Genomic DNA, 8,710 nt, shown 5'->3' with positions numbered 1-8,710 from the left:
CACTCCAGCCTGGGCGACAGAGCGAGACTCCATCTCAAAAAAAAAAAAAAAAAAAGAGAAATGGATAAGGTCATTTATGTAAGCTCCATTAGAGCAAGGTTTTTAGTATTTCATTCTTTATTGTTTTTTATTTCCCTCTAATAAAACTATTTATAAAAACAGGTGGCCAGCCCATGGGCCATAGCTTGTTAATTTGATTTTTTTTAAATATTGCACTAAAATATTGTTTCCCTCGATTAGTGGATTTTTTGGCTCCCTACTCCCTCCCACCTTAGATTCTGTTCCCAAGGTGAGTGCTTCACTCACCTCCCAGCCTGGCCAGAGCTTAGAGCAGTTCCTGGCACATAGTGGGCATTTGCTGAATGTTTGTTGAATGCATGAAAGTACCTGGAAATGGGGCCTAGCACAGAGTGAGTCTTCAATAAATGGAACTTCCCACAGTGTCTGCATGCTGTAGGGGTTTAGAGGTCATCAAGCTTGGGAATCAGACTGCCTGGGTCCATGTTCTGGCCCAGCCACTTACTGTGTGGCTTTTTACAGTTTCTTAGCCTCTCTGTGCCTTGGTTCCCTTATATGTAATCCTAGGCTAGTGAAAGTACCTTTCTTGGAAGGATGTTGTGAGGATATTAAATGACTTAATTCACTTAAAATGCTTACAGGAATCTGGGACACATGGCGAGCACACAATAGGTATTAATATATCTATTAATTAATGGTGGGAGTATAAATTAATTCAACCATTGTGGAAGACAGCATGGTGATTCCTCAAGGATCTATAACCAGAAATACCATTTGACCCAGCAATCCCATTACTGAGTAGATACCCAAAGGATTATAAATCATTATGTTATAAAGACACATGCACATGTATGTTTATTGCAGCACTATTCACAATAGCAAAGACTTGTAACCAAACCCATCAATGATAGACTGGATAAAGAAAGTGTGGCACATATTCACCATGGAATACTATGCAGCCATAAAAGAGGATGCGTTCATGTCCTTTGCAGGGACGTGGATGAATCTGGAAGCTAATATTCTCAGCAACTAACACAGGAAGAGAAAACCGAACACCGCGTGTTCTCACTCATAAGTGGGAGTTGAACAATGAGAACACATGGACACAGGGAGGGGAACATCACACACCAGGACCTGTCGGGGTGGGGGGCAAAGGGAGGGTGAGCATTAGGAAAAATGCCTAATGCATTCAGGACTTCAAACCTAGATAACGGGTTGATGGGGGCAGCAAACCACTATGGCACATGTATACCTGTGTAACAAACCTGCACATTCTGCATGTGTATCCCAGAACTTCAAGTTAAAAAAAAACAGATATGAATATATTTATTATTTTTCCCCTGGGGTTAAGAGTCACTGATGGGCAAAATGGCAGAAATGAATAGGGCATCTAAGGAAGAACCAGGTAGAATCATTTCAAAGAAGTGGGATTTTCCATTTTTAAACTCTGGTGAGTATTAGAACTATCTGACGAGCTTGCCTAAATGCAGGTTCCTGTTCCCTACTCCAAGGGATCTTGATTCATTATGTTTGAGGCCCAAGAATCCCCTTTTTCAACATGCTAAGTGAGCTGTGTTGCAGAGGGTCCCAGGAGCACACATTGAGAAATGCCAGATCGTTGTTTGCAGGGAAAGACTTTTCTCTCTTCCAGGTCACGCGCCTTCCTGAGAACAACCAGACCAGCTACTTCCTGCCGCTTTTCTTCCCTCTGTGTCCTTGGAGGGGATCTGCTTCCAGGTGGGGTCAGTTAGTTTCAGCTGCTCCTCGGTCTCTCCCATGGGCCTCCAACTGTGCAAACCTTGGAATTTTTGTACCAGAGTTTCCCAGTTAGAATATCCAGGGCTCTGCCAATGATACCAAACCTGCTGCACCTCTCTGTGAATGTCCCACCTCTCTGCCTTGGGTTGCCCTGCAAGCCGAGGTTTCCCCAGGATACCTGACTCTGATTCGTGACTGTGAAAGGGCATGAAGCCCTTAGAGGGGGTGCCAGCATCTCTTCTTCAAGACCCAGGGAAGTGAGTGCAGCTTGAGTCTCAGGCCAGAGCTACCCCTACAGGAGGGCAGAGGCAGAGTGGAGGGAATACAGACTCTTGCAGCCACACAGACCTGCTTCAAACAACCCTGTGTACTTATCAGCTATGTGGGAGCCTTGGATAAGTGACTTACTGACCATGTGCCTCTTAGGTCCCACTTCTTTAACCAGATAGAATCATGCCCTCCTGGCAGTGTGCCCGTGAGAATCAAATGCAGTGTGAAAGCGAAACACCCAGCCAATGTCTGGCACACAGCAGGTACTCAGAGTGTAACTGTGTCTGCAGTCAGGAATTTGAGGCAGGGTGGAGGGTGGTAAACCAAGGTAGGTCTCTTTCCCTCTGTCCCCGTTTGTCTTCCTGACCATGCAGACTCTATGCCTTATGCTCTGGGACCTTTACTAGTTCCCTACATGTAGTTTTTGTCCTCCCACCTAGATTACAGTCTCAGTGAAGTTGCAAGCTCGAGTAATACTGTGTGCCACTTTGCCACTCCCCTAAAGTTTATTGAATACAAACTCTGGAGGAAAGAACTGAAGGTGGGCAATTCCAGTTTCTCTTATTATTTTCCCCAAAATACCTTCTTTGTATCCTGCTTCATTTCATGACTAAGTGAAATAATGTGGGAGTGTCTGACTCATACAAAATACTGCTTTTTTGTGAGAGTATAGCAAATTAGAGCTTGCAAGAGATTCTAAGTTCACTTAATTCTACCCTGTGCTTTTATAGATGAGAAAACTGAAGCTCAGAGAGGGGAAGGGGCTTGCAATTGGGGGGTTCTCATCTGAACCACAGAACACAAAAGCACATAATGATTACTATTTTCACAGTTCTCTGAGAGATGATATATAATTTGTACCATTATCCATGGACAGGACAGAAGTTGATTCATTGCATGCAAAGAATGCCTTACAACACTGACACTTAATTTTCTACCAGGACAATTGAGAAGGGCTGAGCAAATGATACCAGAGCTGTGGCTAGCCCAGACATCTTACCCCACCTGAAAGCTTCCCACAGTGGACAAGAGTCACAGTCCAAGTGTTGAGTGGAGTGGAAGGAAGAAACTGTCCCATTACTTGTTCAAATGCTTTATGAAGTCCTAAGACTCTATATACATAAGGAGATTTTTCTGCCTGTTTGAAAGATGGTAGAAAAACCTGTCAGATGTACAAGCAAAATGCCTCTAAAACCCCAGTTCTGCTTTTACTATGTATGTTAGGGCAGGCTATCTGTTACAAAAAAAAAAAAAAACCTTGGTGGTCTAACACAAAAGAAGCCTAGGTCTCACTCACTCAAGAGTTGAGTGTGGCATTCAGCAGATGACCTCCTGCAGAGTTCCTCAGGAATTCAACCAGGCACCTTCCATCTTGTGGCTCCACCATTGTTAGGTGCTCAGAGCCCTCTGCAGACTATCCACATCTGCTAACCAAGGGAAGAGGAGAAGATAGATTGCTTGGAAAGATTTTTATGGGCCAGGCCTTGCAGAGCCATATAGCAGGATCACTGGCATTCCATTCATCCCATTGGCCAGAGCTCAGTCACATGCCCACAGTCAACCACAAGGCCTGCTGGGAAATGTAGTCCAGCTGAATACCCAGGCGGAAAAGGAAACAAGCTTGGCCAAATATCTCTGCCATAATTTATAAGTTTAAACAAGTCTCATTTATTACCCATCTTTAAAGCAACGAAATGAGGCCTGCTTACATCATAGACTTGTGCCAAGGATCAAGAGAAATAATGTCTGTTGCAGTGCTCTGAGGCAGTAAATACAGGTGAACTGCTATTATTATTAATTTCACCACCTCCTGAAATGTATGTAGTACTATGTACTGGGCCTGGCCCAGGGCCCAGTACATGGTAGGTGCAAAACAAACCATTGTGCAGTTGATGGTCTTCCCACCAGCCTCCTGAATGCATGCTTTGCTCCAGCTAGCTGGCGTTTGGTTCACACACACATCTTTTCGACAAGTCACCCATTGTCATCAGTCATTGCCGATTGCCCCTGCCAGCTATGAGCTGGAACACAGGAAGGGTTTTATCTGAAGCCTGAGACATCCTGAAAGGATGAAGCCTCCCTTTTTGGGTCCCTGGAAGGCTGCCCATTGCACCTCACATTCTTTACAGCCTGGAGGCTGACGGTAACCATGAGCTCTGTGAGGGGCGGCAGCAGCCAGCTATGGAGGCTGCTGCTGATGTGCGAAGCTCATGGCTTGTGGCCTAGAGACTCAGTTGTTTTCCCAAGCCCCCTCCCACTACCCACAAGCTCTAGTGTTGCTCAGAAGGAGGAGGAAAAGGCCCCAGAGAAGCTGTGAAAACTTGATAATCAGTGGTATACCCAGTTCCCTGTACTCTGTGTAAGTGGGTTTTTGAATGTTTAAGACATAGAACTTGTTAGATGGGTATTTTTTTAAAAAACTCATGTTTAAAACAAAGATCACCTCGCAGGTCATAACAGCTTGCACTTACATAATGTTTACTATGTGCCAGGCATGTTAATTAATTTAGTCTTCAAAGCAACCCTATGAGATAAAGAGGTAATTATAGCAATTTTAGGGTGGAGAAAATTGGGGCACCAAACATTCACTGGCCTTACTCAAGGTCAGTCAGAGGAATGTCCCTTTAGTCAGAGCATGGACTCTATAGCTCACCACAGTCCCCACCACTCCCTAATGTATCCCAGACACAGGGGCTGAGCGTCAGTTATCATTTCTCTGTACTTGAAAAACAGTAGAGAGCATATTTTTTAAGACTGTGATACTGAATCCAGACCACCATAGTTTAAATTCTGGCACTGTCACATTTTAGCCATGGAAACTGAGAAGGTTATTTACTGCTCTAAACCTCAGCGTCCTCCTTGGTAAAATACATCCAGAACCACCAACTTTTTTTTTTTTTTTTTTGTCTCCAGGGGTTATACTTAATGCAGCATACTGGTTTGCAAACTCTGACTTGAGGCATATTCAGATCTTCTCTGTTTGCCAACAGATGTGGAAAATGGAGCTCAGAAAGTTCCAGTAATTTTCCCATAGTCAGTGACGGTACCAAATCTTCAGTTAGAACCTAGGCCCATGAACCTGCCCACGAATCCCATCCTCCTTGCATTTGCATGTTTTATAAAAGCCTCTATTCTCAGAACCTGGTGTGAATGCTTTGGAGTAAACAGCTGTACCATTTATTAGCAAGCTGACCGTAAGCAGGGTACTACCTGGGCCTCAATTTTCTCATCTGAAAAATAGGCTGATTAAAAAACCAATGAATTTTTCACAAGATTGCAGAGATTGAATGGAGAAGGTATTTCAAACGGCTTCCTCTATCTTCAGACCTTGGAGGTATTGGCCAGTCTTGCCTGGAATACCCATGTTGCCATCCCATCTCCAGAAAACATTTTTGGCAGGGCCAACTCACACCCATCTTCCTGATTCCTTGTTACTGCTCACTTGTGCTTAGAAACCCTCACTGACTACGTTCTCCTTTGACCCAGCCCAGCCTGGAATTTGGGGGCTGCATGGATTATAAGCTCATCATATTGTTTCAATTTGTTTCAGTTGTTTCATATTGTCTTGCTTAAGAATTTATCCCCAGAACCAAGCCCTAGGCTCATGCTAAATAAATGTGTCTTGGGAACAGCCACCACCTAGGGGGCTGCCTGGAAGGTGCCTCCACTTCCTTTCCTTGGTGAGGAATTGGGTGCAGAGTTTGGGGTCTTTTGGTTCCATTCTCATGTGGCCCGACAAAGCTGTGCAGCCTCCCAGGTCTCATAGATGTCTCTGGTCCCGGCCGGGCGCGGTGGCTCAAGCCTGTAATCCCAGCACTTTGGGAGGCTGAGACGGGCGGATCATGAGGTCAGGAGATCGAGACCATTCTGGCTAACACGGTGAAACCCCGTCTCTACTAAAAAATACAAAAAAACTAGCCGGGCGAGGTGGTGGGCGTCTGTAGTCCCAGCTACTCGGGAGGCTGAGGCAGGAGAATGGCGGGAACCTGGGAGGCGGAGCTTGCAGTGAGCTGAGATCCGGCCACTGCACTCCAGCCCGGGCAACAGAGCGAGACTCTGTCTCAAAAAAAAAAAAAAAAAAAAAAAAAAAGATGTCTCTGGTCCCTTTCCAAGAGGGGGCTCTGCTCTCCTCAGAAGAACAGAGATGCTGGGAGGCAGGAACTGGGCAGTCCTCCCCTCCAGTAGCTTCAGCTCCAGCCAGCAAGACTGGCCCAGCTCAAGCAATGATTGGTTGACTTCGTAAGGCAGAAAAGCCATGTGGCCCTTGGCTTTCCAAATGCAGCATCTGCAGCTAGACTGCCTGGGTTTGAATACTGGCAGGACTGTTGTGTGCCCTTGGGCAAGTTAGTGACATCTCACTGGTGCCACTTTCGTCATCTGTAAAATGGCAACTGACTTCACCGTGTTGTCCTGGGGATTAAGGAACTAAAACCTGTAAAGCATCTGCACAAGGCTATGGTGCATATTAGGCACATTGAAAGTATTTGATAAATAGAAAGCTGAATATGTGAAGCAGGATGCAGGCTGATCATTATGAGAGGAGCTCTAAGACAAGCAGGACGACTGTGAGCTGTGCAGTGAGGGAAGCGTTCACCGAAGTAAGGAACTGGACTTGGGCCTGAAAGGAGGGAGAAGATTCTCTTTAGTGGCAGGAAGTAAGAAGCACTAACATTTATGTAGCATCAACTAAAAGCCAGACACTCTACTATATACTTGCTAATTCCATGCTCATGTCTCCATGAGGAAACTGATGTTCAGGTGGATTAAGTATCACCCAACGGCCCAGCCTTTAAGAAGCACAATTAAGATTTGAACCCAGATCTCACTGGCTCCAAAGCCTGTTTTCCAGTGCTTATCTATACCAGAAATGTGGCACTTTGTCACATGCAACTGTGTATTAGTCAATGTTCAAATACTTGTTACTGTATTAAAATCCCAACTCCTATTCATAAGCTCTTAAGTTTACACCATCTATGTGCTCGCAGTACCCAGCTAGACTGATCAGCATCAAAGGCTGCAAATTCCGTAATTTTGCATCACTACATTTTCCTCTTCATGTCCTAACACCCATTCATTCAGCAAACATTGATGAGCGCTACCTGTGTGCTAGATACATCTATTGGTTTCTGTTGCTGCATTAGTAAACCAAATATTTTCTCTGCCGTCATGTAGCTTATAGTCTAATGGACAAGGGGCAGATATTGATCAAATAATTAAATATGCCATCTTAGAATATAAGTAGGAAAGTACTAGGCACTAAGTCTTCTCAGAAAAAAAATGCTAAATAAATGTCAGTTTCCTGGCTAGGATGGCGAGATAATGACCATAGTATACATGTCCAGGTCTTTAAATCCTCAGGGAAAAAAAAAAATTACAGGCAGTCTGCTAGGTATTCCACTGGGGAACTAGGGATCAAGTGAGGAGTATATACAGCTCTTGGCCTCGTGGAACTTACAGTCTGATGGGGAAGCTGACATGTCAATTAGAACAGTACAACTTTCAAAGTCTGTGCAAAAGGCTAGTTGGTCAAAAAAGGATGTCTCTGTTAAAATATAGAAGGCATGGATTTTTCTTGTTGTTTGTTGTTCACTGCCAAATGCCTTAGAAGAACACCTGGCACAGAGTATTTACTCAATAAATCTTTGTTGAATGAACAAATGACCATAGCATTTACAATGGGTTTTAAAAAATGAACAGAGTTTGTCAGGAAATTTGCCTGGAACTTGGCAGTGACCCAGATGTAGGGGATTCCTTCAGGGCTGAAAAGATGAAGAGGGTCTGCCACTTCAGAACAAGGATCTGAAAAGATGGGGCTGGGCCGAGTGGCAACTCAAGCCCAGATTCATTTCAGCTCTCTCTTGCCTGAAGTCCATCTTCATCAGCTGGTCTCTAGGTTTTTCACGAGGACAATTCCATGGGAGACAGTACTAGAAGATCACACTCTCTCAGAATATTTTAGCTAATAAAGGCCTCAGAAGCATACCATCTGACCTCCTCATTTTCGCTGTAAAAGAACGAAGGCTCACAAGAGGGAAATTGACTTGTTCAAGGTCTCTGGCTAGTGAGTTGTAGGGCCAGGACAAGAACCCAGCATTTTTAACTACAGGCCTTATTATATGTGGTGTTTCCAAGCCTTTTAAGTTTATTAATTTTAAGCAGAATAACCCTTTTTCCTAATTAAATTTTATGTGGATGAATTCAGAAATGCTCTAAATAAAGCCATATAGAGGCCACTGGTGAGCCCATAACGTCCATCGTAGACCAGCCCCTCATTCCCTGCACACACGCTCCTTCTTTAATGGGAACGGTTAAAACCTTTCCTCAGTTGTATGAAAGTCTCATGTGATTAACGCCTCCGTTCCCCAATCTCACTCCTGCTTACAAAAGGATTTCTTCTCCTAAACCCCATTTCAAAACCACTGCACTGTAGATAATATAAGCAAAGTTCCTAGCACAGTGCCTTGTGTACAGTAAGTTCTCATTATGTGTTCATTATTGCCATTTTCATTCTGCACTGGCTTAGTCTATAGGCATCAGAAAAGTGGGGAAGGGAGAGCTGCCATTTGTCAACCACCCACTAGGATTCAGGCACAGTACTTGATGCTGACCACAATTTACCTTGGTTAATCTTCCTAATCACGTCAATCCACCATCTCATTTTTGT

General features: G+C 44.3%; 1 protein-coding gene across 1 annotated transcript in view; it reads left to right on the top strand.

Annotated features, from left to right (window-relative positions):
- SYN3 (synapsin III) overlaps positions 1-8,710 on the top strand; it is a 598,011-nt gene that overhangs the window by 152,481 nt on the left and 436,820 nt on the right. The window lies entirely within an intron of this gene.

This window comes from Colobus angolensis, unplaced genomic scaffold (genome assembly GCF_000951035.1).
Source record: "Colobus angolensis palliatus isolate OR3802 unplaced genomic scaffold, Cang.pa_1.0 Scaffold457, whole genome shotgun sequence".
NCBI lineage: Eukaryota > Metazoa > Chordata > Mammalia > Primates > Cercopithecidae > Colobus > Colobus angolensis.
Note: the sequence above shows the minus strand (reverse complement) of the source record. Positions and strands in the feature narration are given on the sequence as shown.